Source organism: Chelonoidis abingdonii, chromosome 7 (assembly GCF_003597395.2).
Source record: "Chelonoidis abingdonii isolate Lonesome George chromosome 7, CheloAbing_2.0, whole genome shotgun sequence".
Lineage (NCBI taxonomy): Eukaryota > Metazoa > Chordata > Testudines > Testudinidae > Chelonoidis > Chelonoidis abingdonii.
In genome coordinates this window covers 20,145,820-20,167,183 of record NC_133775.1, presented here as the reverse complement: position 1 = coordinate 20,167,183, position 21,364 = coordinate 20,145,820, and the positions used below count along the sequence as shown (strand labels likewise).

At 39.9% G+C, this 21,364-nt stretch overlaps 1 protein-coding gene across 1 annotated transcript in view; it reads right to left on the bottom strand.

The window, feature by feature from the left end:
- The window catches only part of SGIP1 (SH3GL interacting endocytic adaptor 1), a 157,183-nt gene that overhangs the window by 109,558 nt on the left and 26,261 nt on the right, over positions 1-21,364 (bottom strand). The gene's annotated exons all lie outside the window — the stretch shown is intronic.

Sequence of the window (21,364 nt, the reverse complement as noted above, 5' to 3'; positions counted from 1 at the left end):
AAGGGCAGGGCCGGCGCTTCCATTAGGTGACCCTAGGCAGTCACCTAGGGCACCAGGATTTGGGGGGCGGCATTTTGTGCGCTCCCCACAGGAAGCACGGGAGCTTCCAGTTCCGCTCCCATCACGCCGCCGAAGAAGGACCTTCTGCCGACGTGCCGCGGAAAACAGCAGCAGGCAATTGAGCAGCTCAATGACTGCCGTTGTTGCCTGCGGCATTTCGGCAGAGGGTCCTTCTTTGGCGGTGCAATGGGAGCGGAACTGGAAGCTCCCGTGCGCCCCGTAGGGAGCGCACAAAATGCCGCCCCCCTTATTCTGCCTAGGGCGGAAAAGGGTGCTGTAACAGCAACTGCTACCAGAGGATTGAAGGGTTTAGCAGAAAAAGCAGTTACAAGTGCTTGTTTGGAGCACTGAAATGCTAGTCAAACCCGTTGCAGAGAAACTTACACCTCAGATGGTCCCTTACTATCTAACTAAACTCCTTTCTCACATATTCAAACATCTGCATGCCAGTTTCCCTTCTGGAATCTAGATTATGACACACATCTTAGTCTCTGTCATTCAAAACAAGAGCCATTTGGTATTTTTGCTCTGATGATGATCTTTATCTTAAGGCAAACAAATGGCAATCTTTTCAAAATATAAACAGCCCAATCCAAGCACCAAAAATAATAGCAGCTCTGAAGCGAGGTTATAGATACACTAATGACTTCAGGATTTGGCTAAGTGTATCCTTACTTAGTACTAATTCTCATAGGCTTCAATGAATTCTGAGTCAGAATAGAGCAAAAGCAGTTTTAGGGTTTCCAGATTTGATCCACAGATAAGGAGGGCTATAGAAGGCTATTTAGATCACCCAGTCTGAATTCTGCTCCCTACATTATGACATATCTCAAACTAATTTTCAGATCTAACAAAATTTCTCCTATTTACGATGAGCCAAACACAAGGTCTTCATTCAGTCCTTACACAAAATCTCAAAACTTCAAACAAAAGTTTTGAAGGACTGCAAGATTTTAACCACTGCTGTCAGCAGGTTAAGCTGGTATTTTTCAACCCACTGTCTTACAAATGTGGCCATCTGGCTCTCAGGCACATTCCTCAAAATCAATTTGCTAAAATGTGAGATTTATAGCTTGACTGTGCAAGTTGAGGCCTTTTGTCCTTCAATCCTTTATGCCTATTGTGAAGTCAGTAAGAAATATGCTATATAAAACATATTAAATAGGGAGGCTATGTGTATATGAAACTGGTGTTTAAGAACATGCAAAAAAACACTCATCCATTCTGTGATGGGTATAATGGCAGGGTTAGCATCAGAATTGTTCAGCTGTCTCTTACAGATCATACATTCTAGGAGAGATTTTCCTTTAGCTCATGTGGTTCGTGGCCTGTATATTCAAAGTTCTAACTAGCCACGATATGCAGTAGTTACAACTATGAAGTTCTTCGTGGCATAGGTGCCACTCTAGGGTGCTCCGGGGCTGGAGCACCCACGGAAAAAAAAACTAGTGGGTGCTCAGCATCCACCAGCCAGATAGAGAACATCACCAAGTATGTGGGATGTCTCAGCACACTGATGAGTTGCTTCATTAGCTTAGGATCAGAATACATGGTACCAACTCCAGAGAAGAAAGGGTGTAAAGAAACTAAGGGACAGCCTCACCTCCCCCCAAAATAACTTCACCGGAGGCCTGAAACATCCTAAAGCCAGACTCAATCCTGAACAAAGAATTTCAAGCCTGATTCACAAGATAAACTTAAGTTTGAAAGTTTAAATGCAGAAATAAAGTGCCTCAGTGGCTGCTTTAATACACCAGTCAGGAATTACAAAACAGCTAATCCATGCAAATACTGACTTCTTCAGCATTACAGGGGTAATCTTCATGGAAGGATGTACTGTTCACGAATATTTTCTCTAAGATCATCAGGCTAAAACTGGTGTTTCTTCCACATCACTCATGTTTGACTCACCTTTAAAGGTATCACACATGAATGGAATCCCAGTTCCAATTCCAAGATATTAATGATATACAGTGATGTCCCACCCTTAGCCAAATTTGTATTTGGCACTAAAAAAAACCCTAGAGCAACTAGTAGTGCTTAGTCAACTTTTGCACTGATACTTCTCTTTTATGGAACATTAAATTTGCTTTACTCCTATTTAGTATTTAAAGATACAGTCTATGCCCTTTGCCCAGTAGCATTATACAGAGTGGTATCAGACATCACAGAGGCAGCAAGGGCAGAAGACTAACTTTAACTGGTCTGAAACACCCAGTCACAGGTCAAGGCAATAACTGACAACTCTGCTGACGTGGATTATTTTTGTTGTTAGGATAACATGCCTGATGACAGCACAAGCAACGTTCTACAAAATGGCAGCTGTGATATCATCACCTTGGAGTATTTTCCTGTGAATTTCTTACTCTTTACAGGGCTGACTGCTACTCACAATGGCTCTGTAATGATCATTTTGCAGAAGTGCACTGGGAATAGATTTTGTGACATTTCAGGCTGAAAATAAGCTTCATGGGTTTATTTAGAGTTTATAACTCATGGCTTGGGCAGTCCTGATGTTTGCTAATACCATGCAATGCCAGCCTCTGCTTGGTCACTGGTGACAGGACAGTCTATTCCCAATGGGCCTCTCTGTGGCTGAAAAAGTCACTCAGCACTGCAGGACTATCTTTTCACCTGGGCATCTACCCTGCTTCTACTAGCTAATATTGAAATGCTTCCCTGTCTTTCACAAAAGAAGTCCTGACATCATAAATGTATTTTAATGAGCTGTCCCAGTCCCAAACACTTTAAAAAAAATACTAAGTAATGAAATTCCATCCTTGGGCAATGACAGACTTGACACTTCCTGAGACCACTTTACTCTTCAGGCAGCAGCTTTTAAAGTGATGGCTAGGTACTAAGGCAGACTGCCAATTAGCTGAATCCCTGATCTAGCAGCTGCATTCCCTGGATGTATGTTATCCTGCACACTCCTGCATTAGGTCAGGTTCAAAATTAGCTGATCAGCTAGTTGGGCCAAGGATCCTTCTCCTTGGCCAGATGAGCCTGCTCTGTGTTAAATCTGGTCTCAGCTGGAAGTCACTATCTGTGTATCATTCAGGCTCTGATGAAGTACATTGCTGGTCAAACCTGTAGTGCAATCAGTGGTCATGGTCTAAGTCACAACTCAGAGACCTTGTTTGGTGACTCCAGACAGCACAAAACTGAGTTTAGTTAGTTAGTGAGCTAGGGAATTATAAGATTTTGCCTAGATCCAGCAGCAGCAAAAAGAATCATCATAACAGACTAGTTGCTTTTCTACAAGGAACACTATCAAGCTATGCTCCAATATACCTATGCTGGCTTAGATGTGGGGACAACACGTATCCTTGTATGAAAATTATCCACACCCTTAGTGTGTAAAACAGCTCAGTATAGAGGTTAATTGTTTTGAAAACTGATCCCCATACCAATTCCCTTTTTCCTTTTATTATTTGTAGTTGCTAACACCAGTTAAATCAAGAGTATATCAGGTATATTCTTGACTTCTAGTGGGAAACAAAAATAAAGTTTTTGTTTTCAATAAATGTTAATTTCAATCAAAACTCTCCACCAGTTTTCATAATATATTTTTTTAAAGAGCAGATTTTTTTCAAAGATTCAGGAATTAAATTCAAACATTTCACTATATGAATGCAAAACAGAAAAATTTATTTTAGGATAATGCAATGTGTTAGCATGGAAACATTCATTGAGGACTGGTATTTTTAATCAGGAAAGACTGAAATGCTGGGTATTCCACTAATTAAGTACAAGTTATATTTTACTAAGTATTATAGAGAAATTGCATATTTATTTTTATTCACATAGTAACAATTTTAGACAATTACGTAACTGGTGTATTGTCTGTAGTATCGTACACAGAGCATACATGCACCAGTGTTAATCAGTGTGGAGAAGAGCAAAGATTAACACACTGTAGTCAAAAGGAGAGGCAGTTGGTCACATGGAGTTAGCTCTTCCTCCTTTCTTCCAGCTCCCAAGATGCCTTAAAATACAGGTAAAAATATATTCTCTGCTTCCCCCTAACTTTACTTTTCTAAGTAATTGCTATAGTTGCACAAGAATGTTATGGGATGGCAAATAAGATGACATCTGTTGATACAGAGATTGCCTCAGAGAAAATTAGGTTGACGTTATCAAAAATGTTTGGACACCACTGTAGCAGAATGCTATTCAACACTAATTCATTCCCATCAGCATACAGGAATATAAAAATACTTAAACTACTGCCAGTAAATAGGAAATGACATGATAATGATCACCTTTGGGAACTGAGTAACTGAAGGTAAATCCAACAGCACATAATGAATGGGGCAATAATTATACGCCGCTTTGATGGGTATTAAAATAGTCCTGAAACATGTTCAACAAAAATAAAAATCAGTCATTAGTGCATATGCAGAATCATGTACACAAAAGAATAGATTACTTCAAAATTAATTCACAAAAAAGTTAAACATATTGACTCTTAATGACATTATTACCAGCTTCAGCAATCACACAATCCTATTGCTGTAAATTCTTGTCTTTTCTGTTCTTGCACCAATATTCACCATCCTTCCTCCTCATGTCTTCACTTAGACTGTCAGCTTGTTTAAGTACTTATGAGAGTCTCTGTAATAATTAGTATCCAAGCACCTCATCCTGTGAGGCATACAGCTATTATACTCATTTTACAGACAATAGAATCATAGGGTTGGAAGGGACCTCTGGAGGTCATCTAGTCTAACCCCCTGCTTGAGGCAGGGCCAAGCCCCAGACAGATTTTTACCTCAGTTCCTTAAGTGGCCCCCTCAAGGATTGAACTCACAACCCTGGGTTTAACAGGCCAATGCTCAAACCACAGAGCTATTCCTCCCAGTACACAGTTTAAATGGACTTGCCCAAGATCACACAGGAAATCTGTGGCAGAGCTGGAAATTTAATGGAGATCTAGCGATTCCAGTCCTGTGCCATAACTACAGGATTATTCTAATAAATATTGCTGCCTTTGTATTGAGAGCTTTACCAGACATTGAAGTAACACCCCCTCACACCAACCTCTCTGGGTTTTCCCAGGATCATCCCTTTTTCGAGGTAGCTGTCCTGGGAAATCTGTAAGAGTGCTCAGTATACACTGCCAGTTGTCCAGTTTTATGGGCTCAGGATTGTCCCAAATGTCCCAGTTATTTGAATCTCAGAGGCGGCAACCCTAACGTACACAAGAAGGCACAACCCAGGTTCCAACAAACAGACCTGAACTGTAGTAAAGTCACAGCCCACACTACACGTGCCATAACTGGACACAGCCAGTTACTTCCTATTGCAGACCACTGCCAGGTCTCTTAGATGGGTAGGCTAAGATTGTCAAAATTCAGAGCCAAAATGTAGGCTCCTAGTTCCATATTCACACATATAAATAAGAGGCCAGATTTAAAAAATGCGGAGCATCCTACATTTCCCTTTGAAAACCTGGCCACAAATTTATGCACCTGACTATAGATGTAGGAGCCTAACTTTAGGCACACTCCTTTTTTTTTTTCCCCTCCCTCCTCAACCTGATAAAGTCCATTACACTAACTCCCCTTGGGGCATGACAATTTTCTTTTCGTCTCTACTGTAAAACACTGTGCATATCTGTGGTATTTTATATATGAGAATAAAGAATAATATTATAAGTGACAAAACTGAGAACTAAAAAATGGCCGTCAGGTCCTTTTGTGCAGATATTGATGTGAATGGCATGCAGGAGAAATCCCAAACCTTAGTAAAATTCCACTTGCTCTTTTCTTTGTATGAAATGTTTTTCTCCTGGCTACTGTCAGATAGCCAAAGACTCTAGCATCTTATTCATCCTTCTTGATACCTTTTCCTTCATATCCAGTTCTCAAATATCGTGTGTGTGTCACATAATGTTCTTCTGTAAGGAAAGACCTGACAATGATTCTGCAGAAGCCAATTCAATTTATCTAATCTTTACATATTTAAAATGACAAATTGGTGCAGAGAATGATGCACAGAACCAGCCAAGGAATGCTTTTATTATGTTCATTCTACAAGCCAAAGTGCTCGTTTTCAGCTCATATGATTGATGCTTTATTTTTCTCTACACTGCTTACTTTGAATGTGTCCTTGAGTTGCAATTCATTTCAATATTCCCTGACATTCTGCACACTTGTTGATAGTTGCTGTTATAAGTTTCAGTGAGTATGTCTAAACACTAGTTTTCTCTGCATAATGTCAAAATCACATGAGCTAGCACTGGGCTTGGTTTTTATCATCAAAATGAAACTAAGTTAATTTCTTAGTATTCTCGGTGACAGATTTCCAGAACTGCAGTGGTATAAAAATCAGCCTAGTTTCAACATTTTAAAACACAGCATCATTACCAATGACAGGAAACAGCATTTACCACACTTCAGTACTACTCTATACGAGCCACTAAGTTTTGTGCTAACTTGAAAGGTCTAGAAGTTGGGGTTGAAATCTTGGCATCTACTGTTGAAGTTCTGCCATTGACTCAACAGAACATGGATTTTGCCAGGTATTTGAGAAACTGCCTTCTCCTTAGTGCCCCACCATGAAAGTTAAAATGTGCTCAGGACCTTTTGCTGCTGATGCCCACGTGGCAAGACTTCTTAAACTGAAGGATTGTACCTACGGAATTTGCACCTTCTAATCCAACAGAATGAGTTTGTCAACCTTCAGGGCACAAGGAAAGGACTATAAAGTCCTTCAATATTTATGTGTGAGAGAGGGGACTTGTGCAGGGGCCCCATTGAGACAGTTGCTTAGCACAAAGGGAGGACACTGGAACCCTGATTTTATTAAGTTACCCTACGGAGTAAATAAAATATTTTGTAGTCATTTTGTGAAACAAAAGCAGCAACAATATGATACTACAGGAGGTATGAATCTTTTTGTTTGTTTGTTTTTGTTTTTTTAAGAAAACCACCACCCCTATATCAGGTTTTGAATCCACGTCTCCAACAGTGCACTAAGGAGTCATCATGAATTTACTAAGAATAAATCATGCCAAACCAGCTTCATTTCCTTCTTTGACAGAGTAACTGGTTTGGTGAATAGGGGGAATGCAGCAAACATAATACACCTGGACTTTAGCAAGGCTTTTGACACGGTCCCACATGACATTCTGATAAGTAAGCTGGAGAAATGCAGGTTTGCAGAACTACCATTAAATGGATACATAACTGGTTAAACAACCACAAAAAAAAAGTAACTATTAAATGGAATGATGTCAGATTGGAAGGAGGTCTTGAGAGGGATTCCACAGGGATCTATTCTGGGTCTGATGTTATTTAAGTCTTTATTAATAACCTGGATGTAGGAATAGAGAGCATACTGATCAGGTTTGCAGATGACACAAAACTGGTGAGGGGGTTGGAAACACTTTGGTGGATAGAGCTAAAATTCAAAGGGATCTGAATAAACTGGAGAACTGGGCTATAGATAACAAACCGGTTTTACTGCTTTCCCTGTATTTCCCCTTGTTGTTTTTCTCCTCTCATCCCTCTGCAAATAAATATTTCCCTTTCTTATATCCATTGCACTTTTCCTGTGGGTGGGTGTGTTCACTCTGGCTGGGGGGGGGGGGGAAAGAGGGGTTGGAACAGGTGCCCCTGGGGTGGAAGGAATTTTTCCTGCTGCATTCCGGCGCGCGGCTTCTCTTGGCCGGAGCTGCCTGCAGAGCAGACTCCATCTTGGTCACAAGGGCGCTAAAGTTACATTAGTACAGTGAAGAACACCTTTCTGAGGAGTAATTTAGTAGAGCTTGAGAATATGCCCATGGACTCTACTACACTGTGAAACTTCTGAGACAGGTGTTCTCTACTGTGAAAGGGAAAATAAATCTCTTTACTGCTTCTGGAAACCACACACTGTAGGTTTTGCCTAAGGTAGGAACGTGGGCACGAGAGAGCTATTCTAAAAAAGAGAGGAAAAGGCGGCTCTCATAACACAGCTCTTTACATAGCACTAGAAAGTTATAGGGGAATTAATATATTTGTCCTTTATGCAAATAATTACAACTATTCTGAATACAAAACATTCTGGCCCCACATCTAAAGGAGAAGGAGCTGCTGGTAGGGGATTGTGCGTGAGGGGTCGTCAGTTTTGGAAACCGCACCTGCTGTAGGTCCAGATTTGTTAACTTCATAGGCACACTGCAAAGCTCATTTTCCCCTCCCCCACTCTTTGTTGAGGAGCATATGGGATGCAATCTATATATTTACAGGCAGGCCTTTTCTCTTGTGATTGTTCTCTGCAGTTGTACTTTAAAAAAATAATACCACCATTAAACATAGAAAATTACTTCTGGGTCTGGGTCAGTCATTCTGAGACATGTTTATTGCATCTTTCCATAATGACTATATTACATAAGAGTTTGATCGTGTAGGGCTGCAGAGATTCTCAGATCAGTGTGATCTTACACACACCAAGTATGATGCCGAGCACAGGCACAGCTGAATACAGGAAACTGTTACAGTTGCTTTGGCAACCTCAACTCAAGTTTCCTTGATTTTGTACATTTGTTCAGTGTAAGGCACTGCTTATACTGTATCTGGTTTTTGGTTTAAGGTCAACTTCTTTTATAATGGAGTATGTTAATAGCTAGGTGAGACCTACAAGGATCTCACTGCACAAGCATAACTTTACCCCCTACGCATTAAAGGTGGGAAAGAAAAAAAAGTTTAGCAAAGTGATCTGTATTCTTAGTCAAGATAGACCTCAATGATTGACTTGACTAAATATTCAGACCTAGTGTTCTGCTCAGTTACACAATGGGTTAACTATCTAAAGTCTGCATAAAATGATAAAGGTTAGCAAAAAAGGTTTATGAAATGAAAGACTAAAATAAAAAATGGCATTGGAGACAGTGTCTTCACAGCCTGAAGAAATGTCCATTGTTGAAGCAGTTCTCTAATCAAACTTCCCCTCGCCCTTACTTGATAGGCAGCCTGCTCAGGAGACAGCATGCTGAGGCAAATCCATATTTGTTTGATTTTCCCTTTCCCCTTTTTATGTTATTTCTGGTCACAAACTAGCAATTTTTAATTTGAAATCTCCTGTCAAATATTTACTGGCTACAGTCTGTGCCTCCTTCCCCTCACAACAATTAATGTTTATCCTGACATTAAGATCATCTTATTTGTTCTATAGGAAATGCAAGACCCATTAAAAGTCCCTCCTCCCAGTTAGGTTTTACCTGTAATGACACACAAGGCAAGGTTTTCATTTTACCCACTTTGCTACAGACACCTGTTTTGACACATGGTTACCTTGAAGTAGGGTGACCAGATAGAAAGTGGGGGTGAGGGGTAATAGGTGCCCATATAAGAAAAAAGCCCCAAATATCAGGACTGTCTCCATAAAATCAGGACATCTGGTCACCCTACCTTGAAGGCAGGCCCAGCAGGCATGGAGGTGGCTCTCTTTTCAAAGCCTATGCCAAAGCTCTCATACAGATTAGTGCATGAAGGTATTTTAAGCCACTCACCTTCCATTCCACTGATTATTTCATTTTGAGGTTACTTAATCAGCTAGTCCTGACTGGGGTAAGGTTTCAGGCCATGTGGTTTTCTGCTGCAGCACTAAACTGTCACCTGCTTCTAGCACAGTTATTGGGTCATACCTTCACAGCAGAAAAGCAATATTTTTAGATATGTTAAAGTAACTATGCTGGAGACTGGAAAAACTGAAGACTAGCTCTGTTCATTAAATGACCATTGCAGAAAAAAGAAAAATACAAAAATGCAGCGGAGGGACGTCATCTACAGATATCGGCTGCCTACACGCTCCTCTTCTGCTCCTGTCAACTGTCCCAGGGAATATGTCAGCTATTGGGAAGAGGAACCCTAGGAATTCTAGTGAACAGGGTCAGTCTGTCCCACTTGCAATTCTGGGGAATTAGAAGTAATATAATGAAGGAAGTGCAATGGGAATCTGCATTACGATCTTCCCATTTGGAAGAAGGCTAAAATAGTGATTTTGGATGCCATTTCTCTCAGATAGAGTTTACACGTTCAGAGATTAACTCACCCAAGCATAACTCCTTTACAAATGTCTAACTCCTTTATGAGATTGTGTGCTAACTATACAACTAAGGGTCACCTGAGAAAGTGAAGGAAGATATCCTGAGACATTTCATGGTATCTGGTTATATGAGAAGACAAAGTTTTCACATTGTCTTCCTGCATCATATTCATAATAGCTTACTCAGGCTCTTTCAAAGAGCATAGCGCAACACAGTTCCAGGAAAGCATGCTTACAAGACTAATAGCGAAGGAACATGCAAGATAAAAAAGAAAACCTTAAAATTGTTTTGATAATGCATTGACTATGGATTGGGACAGTGGGAGCACAAGATGACCAAGTCCATTTATTTGCCTCAAGGGCCTTCACATTCCTCATTCTAGGGGAAGGTTAAAATATAGAATTAGATACATTTTTGACAGCTATCTAGGTTTGGTAGTATAGTAAGAATGGTGTGTGGGCAAGATCCCCTTGGGGAGCTCCACACAGCTAGAAAATAGGCCTTGATGCGTCTGGACAAAGGGACTGCTTGTGGTGATCCACCAATAACCTATACAGATGATCTGCAAGCATATTCTGAGCCCCAAGTGGTGGACTGCTTTCTGAAGTATAGATCTCTGCCACCCAGCCCCTGAAGGAGTCTGAGCTACAGTCTGGTGCACTGGACCACATAAGTGCGTCCCAGAAGCCTTAAACAGTTTCTCACCATGCTGAGAGGACAAGCCTTTAAGTCCAGAATGAGGCTATGCATTGCATGATACCTTGCCTGAGATAGTAAGGCCCTAGCCATTGTCAAGTCCAGGACCACACTAATAAACTCTATTTTCTGTTCTGGCAACAGGAGGCCTAGTGCATCAAAGATGGATTGGATTATGTGAATGCTGACCACCACCTGCACAGAAAAGGACTGTATCATGACTTATTCTACACCCAGTGTAAATTTAGGCTCTAGATTAATAAACATATCATTGAAAAAAGTGGACATGTCCTATTTATTTTGGAAGCAGACTTTCAAATACTGTAGTAAGGAAGACAGCGTGGCTGGTTGTCCTAATTCAGGGTCTAGGGGTGGAAAGCCAGGGTCTCAGAAATTAAGTTACTGCAGCCCTCAATTTTTATGCGGGGAGGGATAGCTCAGTGGTTTGAGCATTAGCAGTCTATGAGTCTATTAGCATGCTAAACCCAGGATTGTGAGCTCAATCCTTGAGGGAGCCATCTGGGGCAAAATCAGTCCTTGGTCCTGCTAGTGAAAGCAGGGGGCTGGACTCAATGACCTTTCAGAGTTCCTTCCAGCTCTGTGAGATAGGTATATCTTCATATATTATTAATTTAATTTAAATAGCACAATGATTTACTCATTCAGTAGTTTTCAAAGACACGGCCCATTATGGATCTATACCAATCCTTGGATCAAATCATGTAACCAGACCTCTTTAATGGGCTTATTAACTGAAAAAAAATACCAAAAATACGATTAGGATCTAAACAGTGAACATGGCAATTTGATACAGTCAATTTATAACTGAACTCATTTACAAGTATAATTGCAGATGTTACACACCGAGGGTAAGAGAAAGAAAGATGATTAAAAACACTGGAATGAATGTGTGATCTCAGTTACATTTTCTAGACAAGAAATATGGATCAACAGTCAAGAACTCATCTAAAACCACTGATCAGGGCTTGACTGCATGGGCAGAAGTTTTTGAGCAGTCTTCAAAATTCTACCCGAGTGATGCACTTGGAAGATACTGTGTGCATGAGTGTGTGTATTTACATAGACATACATGCAACCTGAATTTATCATTTGACAAATACTGTGCATGGCCCCAGTCTTGTAAGCAGACCTCTTTGTGTGATCAGGGCTTAAGTATATACTATATATAACATATAATTACTATCAAATTAATCTTTTCCCCCATTACCACCCTCCAACCAAAAAATCCACCATTTTCATAAAAAAATCATTACACAGGTGCCAGAATGGGATGGGGGAAGGGAGGCTGAAATATGCAAATACAAATATTACTTATTTAAGCTATGTGATTGGATTTACTTCCATATTTTAAATTATTTCTGGTTAAAACATACACCAAAGCCATCAAACTAGTTTTAACCTCTTATCTTCTAGATTCTCTCTCAGCTCAGTGTGTTAGTACCACATGAAGAGTATTTACCACCCCAACACACACACACTTCTGAAGAGTCCTGAACCCTATTATCTTATACAACACTGAAATGCTTAAATAACGACTTCGCCGCTCCCTGAGGTTAGTGATTAGAAAACAGAATGTCAGGAGACTTGGGCTCTATTTCCAGCTCTGTCATGGGTTTAATCTGTGCCCCTGTTTCCCCAAACTGGAGTTAATAATGCTTACCTAGTTCACAGAGTGTTGAACTTGTTAACATTAATTAAAGCTTAACAAGGCATTAGGAGTCCATGGTGGGGGAGTAGGGGTCCTACATAAGTGTCAAGTACTATCTCTGTGATTACTACGCTCACCCTCCCTTCTCCACCATTTAGAGGCAATCAGCAAATTTCTTTACCTTTTTTCATGTTGTTTCTTCTAAATGACTCCAACAAATCAAAGATTCATCCTAACATTCATAGCACTAGATTAGCTATTGACCAGCTCAGTCTGCTTCCAGTCGCACGTAGTCGCTACCTTATACCTCCAGCTGACTGTAGTTTTCTCCACTCAAGCAGCTCACTCTTTATTCCAGCCCATCTTACTGACCTTGTGTAATGCTGCAGCTTTCATAAGTGTAGGTGCACTATGTTCATTGCTCTCCCTTCCCCACCCCCACATCAGCTCTTGTGTTACACTCTCAAGAAGTGTTATGTAATTGTGGAGGCATGTTCTCTGTCCTACTAAACTATTTGCCTTTCCTGTGGTTCACCGGCAACAGATATTGTTCTGTGGAAACTACAGTTCAACACAATTGTATTAAATCACTACATGCAGCTGACTCCTCTGTTCTGCACCTAATGAGTTCTCCCAGTTTCTTTCATCATTGCTGAAGCCAAATGGATCAGTTTTAGTTCCTGGATATTCCCTATGGGTAAACTGGTTTTGAAGTCAACCTGCCTTAGTATCATTCAATACATTTTCAGATTTCAAGGCTACACTGCTCATTAAAAGTGCTAATCAACAACATACAGTTGCCATCACTGTTGTCACAGTTATTTTATATTCCAAGTATAATTAAAAACCTTAGTGTCATAGCTGCGATAGTGGGGCAACTGTTGGCAAATGTGGGCTTTTTAATGGTAACCCCAGTATCTGCCAACTTGTTTTGTCACTTGTAAGAATTCAGAGATGTCTCGGATTTGAATTTCAGTATGCTTTTATCAAGCTTCAGATTTTGCAAATATTTTTCCATTTGTTTTGGCATGAGCCTGATTTCCTCTGATATATTTCCTAGTCAAGGAAGAAGAAAATATATGTCTGGCATTTGCTGTCTATCTTCCTCTGTGAAGACTGAAATAAATAATTCATTATATTTCTTTTTACCAGTGTCTATCTTCTCTGTCAATAATTACCTTGGTTATCTCCTTGAGGAGCTACTTTAAAAATGTCTTGTTGACTTGACTGGCTGTTTAATTTTCCCTTCTTTCTCAAAGTTTCCTTTTCTTACCACATTTAGACTTTTTTTTTTATTATTTCCCAGAACATATTCAAACTCCCTGTCCCAGTAAATGCAACAATTCATCACCCATATAGGCTTCCTTCATATGCCCACCAGAGCACTCATACTTGTGAAATTTGGAGTATGTGTCAAGACTTCTAGATTTTCTCTAATCAAGCAACAAGGATTTTTTCACACGAGTTGTGATGACAAGCACCTAGAAGATATGACATTAAGTATTATGGTTTGACCAACCTGAGCATTTCTTCCTGATTTACTGATTCCATCACCTGAATTATTCGATACTTGGTGCACTACCTATACTAGCTGTAAATCAAGTAATGGGTGTTCAGGGGAGGACTCTTGAATTTTACCCCTCTCCGTCAGCTTTAAATACTCTTAAACATTTAACGAAAAGGCACAGTTCTTACAATTTGTCTATTGATGCTTGTATATAAAGGCAGTCTATAAAAATGTAACAACTATTAAAAGGATAAACTGGACCATTGTTCTTTGGCAAAGAAAAAGCACGAGAACAAAACTCACACTGCAGTCATATATTTGAAACATCCATCCTCAGGGCTAAAGCTTGGGGAGTGGAGGCAGAAGGAAGGAAGGTCCAACATGCTCAGTGACATCAACTTACATTTTATCTGACATTTACCATTCTTATTTCAGCGGGAGTTGAGGCTATAGATTAGGACTAGCTACCAAGAAAAAATTATAGCCATAAAAGTGTAAATTTCAGGGTTGTCCTGTAACTTACTGCAGTAGAATTCTACAAGGCATCTCCCAACAGGGAATCTAAAGGGGAAAATTTCCAAAACAAGTCATCCCATGGTAATTTATTTTTCAATGTGGGTTATTCCTGTTGATCACTATTCCTATTCTATTCATCTAGTCATTCCATGCCCATCACCATGGGATATGAACAGCTGCAGTCTTCTACATGTTACCATTAGACTCACTCCTGCAAACACCTTTACTACTTTGACAGCTTCAAAATATTACACCAATCGAGGGTGGGGTGGGGAGGGGGGGGAGAGAGAGAGAGAGAAACCCTTAAAAAGTTTTATTACATCATGTTATTGATTACCATCTAGTGGAAGGACTGCAGCAAATATAACTACATGGCCTAACAGCAATCAACAATTTGAGCTTTACACACCTCTACCATCTTTCTCCCCTGTAGAGATCTCTTAATTTTGATCAACAGCTTTACAAAATGCTCGTGAGATGAGAGATGAAAATGTTTGAATCATAGAATATTAGTATTGGAAGGGACCCAGGAGGTCATCTAGTCTAATCCCCTGCTCAAAGCAGAGCCAATCCCCTGCTTTTACCCCAGTTCCCCAAATAGCCCCCTCAAGGATTGAACTCACAATGCTGGGTTTAAGCAGGCTAATGCTCAAACCACTGAGCTACCTCACCTGGTGTAGCTTAAATGTGTACAGCATCTCTGAAGGTTCATGCAATCCAAGAATGAAGCAATGCTGACCACTCAATTATTCAGATTTGGTTTGGGATACAGGGAGTTGCATTGTCTGGAGAGATCCGGGGTGTTTGTTGCCTGCCCACTTTTCACCAGTGAAGTCTCTTTAGTCAAAGAAGCTGATTACTGAACACCTTTTCCTTAAGAAGCCTGAAAGTTAGCAGGCTCTTTAGTTTGAAAAATTTCTCTTCAAAAACTATGGCACCAATGCCCACTCGCTAAGCCGAGAATTGGACCAACGTTGACTATGCAGCTTGTTGGCATATTCATGATTTTTAATTCTTAGTTTCAAGTAGTAATGAATATGATTAATACTTCAGATGTGACTCAGCTGTGCATGTGGCTAGAGAATGAAGGCTACATTTGGTAATGAAGCAAGTAGAATTCCATTATTAATCTACTGGTAAGTGTGAGAATAAAACTGCAATTCTCAAAGGAAGCCAAGCCTGTCTAAATATGAATCACTAAGCAGTGCTATCACATAATGTCCCGAATTTGTCTTTCAGCAACAAAGATGGAGAAGAGACAGACGTGCAATTTTCACTTAAGATCGTAACTTTTCAAATTTCATGAGCTAAGCAGGGTGAGGGCATGGCAAAACTTAAAATGAGACTCCTTAAATGAGAGCCTAGGGGTCCTTTTATCCCATTGCAGGATACAACTAATGTGCATTACTACTTGTAGTTAATGGGAGTTCTTCATATCCCATAGGAGCTGAGGGTAATAAGGCCCCAGGTGCAGCAGGAAGTGATTCTGGTGACTGAAGGCCTGATCCTGAAAGTTGATGAGCCCTCTCACTGAATTACATGAGAGAGCTACATACGCTCACCATCTCTCTCCAGGCACTCTTCCTTGTGAGTAAGTACTGAACCAGTGCCGTAGCAAGTGCTTACAGTCTCAGAATCAAAGGGGAGACTGAGGTTGTATAGGTTAAATTCTAATTTTTGTTTTGAAATGCGATGGCAATGGGCTGTCAAATTCCAACATTAGCAGGCTTTGGGGAAGAAGTGGATTTTCAGTACGGATTTGAAAAATAGAGGGAAGGAACCTGGTACACGGGGAGAGGGAAACTGTTCAAGGGGTAGCATGAAAGATATGGGTGCTGAGTAAGGAGCAGACAGAGGACATGAAGAGAGCAGTGAGAAACAATTATTGTGTAGCTAAAGAAATTAAGAAAACAAAAGAGTTAAAAAAACCCTCAGATTTTCATAAGCTATGGTGTAGTACTGAACTTTGATTATTAGAATCTACCACAGAAGCTAGAATTAGAGAGGAAGCAGGAAATCAGTAAATACGGATAAAAACTTGCGCTTTTGTAGCAATATAGTTCGTACGATCTAAGTAAGGCATTTGTTTACATTAAATTGAACCAGGGTCACATTTTTCTGACTTAGGATCCAAAGTCCCACGGGCTTTCAATGAGCATCAGGCTCCTAAACCATATCTGAAAAAGGGCCTTAGACCTTTTTGAAATTTGACCTGGGTTTACCAAGTTGCTAGTAGAAGATATTATATACTGGTTTTACCAGATTTACTCTCACCACTTTCTTTCTTACGTAACATGATACATTGTAATTTAAAAATTTAGGAAGAAATTAGGAGAATTTAGGAAAATTTAAGAAGATTGGGAGAGAGTCTGGGACACAGCTGGCAGATGCATAATAAAGTTAAGTGAGCATTGCTGCTTTCCTTACCTCTTCCTTTTTCACCTTAGAACAGGAATCCTGCAATTTTCATTAGTGAATTTGAAAAGATATGACAAAACTATTCTCTTTAATTGATATTCTACTTGACTAGATCTCTCACGCAACCACTGGGCCACATCACAGAACTTGATTGAAGAATATGTTTAATTAAAGCTAGTTGAAATTAAAGCTTTTGTATTTTTGTAATGGATAGAAAAATATTACAAAATCTAAAACAGATGGCTTCATGTCGACTACAGAACTGACGAAGACAGAGCATATGTTATTAGCAGGAGTCACATAATACATGCATTGTGGGACTCTTCCAAGTCCACCTGTTTCAAACAATAGCACAAGAAAAGCTGGTGTGCTTTGATAACTTTACCTTATTTTGTCACTCCATGCTGACCTTTCAGTTTTAGTAATCTAAGTGAAAGTCTAAATGTGGAAAACATCCAACAGAAGGATGGAAAAAACTTGGCAGTTTAGTAGTGAAATTGCTGGCTGCTCCCTCATGCATAGGTTATTCCACATATCAGATTCAGCAGTACGGATCTGAGGGCAAAGTAAAAGCCTAAGTCATATTTTGGTGGGAATGGGAGGAGAGGAAGGTGAGGGATGGAAAGGGAAAGGAAGAATAAAAAAAAAAATCAAAAAAAATCAGTTGAAAGATGTCCCTGCATGATATGCATTATTGGTTTCAATCTTGTAACTATTGAACAAGTGTCCTTATCACAAAAAGAATCATAAGTCGCATCCTGGCTAACAGTCTCACCTCAGAGGTCAAAGACCGGAGGAACTGAATTAACTACAGGTGGTCCATGCAGGATACAGGCACATTAGTGAGACAGTGAGAGGAAGCATATAATTACTCAACCGGTGGAAGGAATGATCTCCGAGCCTCTCAATTTGGCACCTCTCAAAAATACTAAATGTGATGTTTTTTAAAAGCAAGTCTTACCTGTGAAATTCACACATCCCACTGCCTGATTAGTTTATACTGTCACCAAATAGGCTTTAGACTTAATATTCAGACTGAGATTTTTCATGTGTTAGTGAATTTTTAGAGATTAGGTTGCAAGAACAGCATTTATTCTTGCAAACAGTTACAGTAAACATTGCTCTGGCTAATGTATACACAGCAAATCCCAAGAAAATTAAGATTGAGAGACATTTCTTCTTTCTCAATTCCTAACAAAGAGCTAAAAATCTGGTCATGTTATAGAAGCGGCTTGTGCTACATTTTAGACAAAACAGAAAATAAGGAGTATTCAGAAAGGTACATTGATTTTCTAAAAGTTTACTGGAGTTGTATGAGGGAGTCCATTTCTGATGTGATATACTATATGTGTATGCAGACATTGTACAGTGGCCATCTTTAGTACAGATTAATTTAGGCAAAGCATAAAGCTGCTCATGTGCTTCAGTTTCCTTCCTCCTTTCCAGGAGGTAGGAATTTCCTTCTTTTCCTCCCCATTTCCCATGCTCTGCCCCATCCTCCTTTTTTTAAAATTGTTTATATTGATCATTGTGGGAAAGGTAAAGCAGGCTGTTTTACGCTTTGTTTGGAAAGCGGAGAGATCCATGGCCATTCTAATCTGCTTCTGAAGGACAAGCTACCAATAAAGTGGTGTCCCCAATCTCTCACAAATGGATAGTTCCTCAGGAATTTAGCTGTCCAAGGAAACAGTGGGCTCAGAGAAGTAGTCTCTTGGCTTAGATTAGTACTATAGAGAGTGTTACAGATGAAAACTAGGACCTTGAACTTGACTCTGTATTCAGTGGGGAGTCAGCCAGTGTAGCAAAGCTCTGGGGCAACATGTGTATCTATGTAACTGATAGTAAGGATCACTCATACTCCAGGACTAGCCATAACTTACAGGTGTTTTAGAACACTTCTGGTAACTTCCCTCAGATAACTTAAGAAACTCTCTCCTTTCTTCCCTGCCCCTTCCACTGGCATGCCTATTTTCTTCCTTTTCTTCCACAGCCTCTCCACTAGGGTGAGGAACTTTTCTTTCTGATAGCCAGTCTCCTCTTGCAACCCATACTTTGTGAACAGAATCCCAATGCATGGGGGTGTTCCTTCTGACTATATGATGTTTTCCTATAGTCAAACTCTTCCCGGAATCATGATGCCTTCCTGGGACATGATGGATGAGGTAGCTGCTTGTTCAGTCTCTCTCTACAGCCACCTCTGGAATCAATGGCAATGCTTTCTGCTCAGACAGAATTCACATTTTCAATACATATACAAACATGGACTGATTAATCCCCAACATCTTTAAGAATTTGATAATTACTAGCCTATTTTACAGATTGGGGAAAATGGCATAGGTGAAGTGACTAACCTAAGGCATCCAACAAATTAGTGTCAGTTCCAAAATTAGAACCCAGAATATAAAGATTTAGAATCAAAATTCCCAGTGCTATGAGCAGTTGACTAGACCATGTCTCTCTTGTAGCAGCCACATAACTGTTGTTTAATATAATCAATAACAGAAAAGAGGGTTGTTTTGATGTTCCTTTTTTATAAGGAACTTCAAAAGCAAATAAAATTTGAAAATTGTATTGAAGAGTTATTTTCCATCATGAGAAACCTCAGGAACCATTAACAAGCCACCTAAGATCAATTAATCCAGCTTTTGCCCTGGACACATATCAAGTAGCACTGAGGTCACAATTCATTGGGTCTCCTTATATCTTTTTAGAATGAGACAAAGCTCTTGTGAGGTCCAGAGGGCTCACCTGCCAGAGGTTAATTGCTTTAAGATGTACCCAAATGTGCAAAAAGTGATTTTAAAAATAAATATTTGACTCGCAAAACCTTAAAAACCATCTACAGTGCAATAGGCTCATGGCATAATTGGTCTTTTCTGGTTTTTGCAGCATTATATATTTAATATTAGCCAACAATAAAATCACTGTCTAGACAGTAAACTTAATCATTAAACCATTATGTTTAGCTTCATCACAAGGAATTTGTACTCAGAGTTTTCACACATATATTCAACAGTGAGGGTAATTAACCAATGGAACACCTTACTAAATGTTGTGGAGGACTTCCATTGCTGGACATTTTAAAATCAAGAACAGATGTTTTTCTAAAAACTGTTCTGGCTCAAACACAACTTTTAGACTTGACACAGAATTTATTTGGGGAAACCCCATGCTGGAGGTCAGATAAGATGACCACAGAAGTCTCTTCTGGCCTTAGAATCTATTAATTCAGTTGCTCCCCCACAAAAACTAGAACAAGATCACTTTTCTGAAGCCATAGCGCCACACACTGTGACAGATCTTATCTGATCTTACAACCTGTGCAAAATTGAGCCTTGTTGGTACCTTGTGAGAGACTATAAAGGAAAAAGTAATAATGAGAAATATATTAAATCTTTTATACCCCAGACTTCAGCTGCTATTCAGTTTCCCACAACACACAGTATGCAGCTTTGCTTACACTTCTACCCCTACTTCTTTATTAAATTTATCACAGTCAGTTTATTTTTCCATCAGTCACTTTTCAGATTTAGAATGGTTTGGCACCTTCAGGGGAGAGATGAGTCAGGAACTTGTCAGTGGTAATGAGTCAACTAGGGGTTATGCATTTTTCTACCCTCCCTCTGGCCACATCTGCCTGCTTTCCTTTTCAGAACTAAAGCACAAAGCCGTCATTGGTACAAAGTGAAGGTAAACTATTTAAGTGCTAAGAAATCAAGATAGGATATATTCAGTGAAGATATTAATCGTAACTCCTTACACTGCATGTATGCATTACAGTTAGGGACATTGGTTCACTCAGAAAATAAGAATTGAGGTAAAAAAAACTTTCGTACACTCATCAAACTGAGCCAGAAATTTTGAAGATCTAATCCAGTCCAAGTAACTCCTCCCACTCCATTTTGAGGATAGGACCTGAGCCCTTAACTGCTGAGGCAGCTCTTTTCTAAGTGTTGACAAGTAGCGATGCCCACAGATGCCCAGCACAGTTTCGTGCACTCAAATTGCTTATCCTTTGGTGCTTCATATCAGCACCATTGGAAAAGTTCATCACCTTTTGACCATAGCAAAACAGCCACAGAAGCATCTCAATAAAGCCTTCCATCACCAAGACAAGGGCTTAAGTGGTGCTGTAGGAAATGGGAGAGAGGTCGCCACAAAACAAGTTAACACCAAGAACTTTTGTAAATGTGAATGCAGAGGCGCACACAGGAATTTAAATTTGACTGCTTTTGGAGCCACGCATGGCCTAGGGGCTGGAGGATCTCTGTGCCCCTGCCATGGCCCCTGCCTGGCTCCCCTTGTGCACACCCCAGTGTGAATGCATGTAGCTGAGTAATGCATTCAATTTTACCGAATGAGCACGCTGTGCCACTACATACTGTCATAAACAGATAGCTAAGGGTTAATGTTTCTTTTACCTGTAAAGGGTTAACAAAGGGAACCAAACACCTGACCAGAG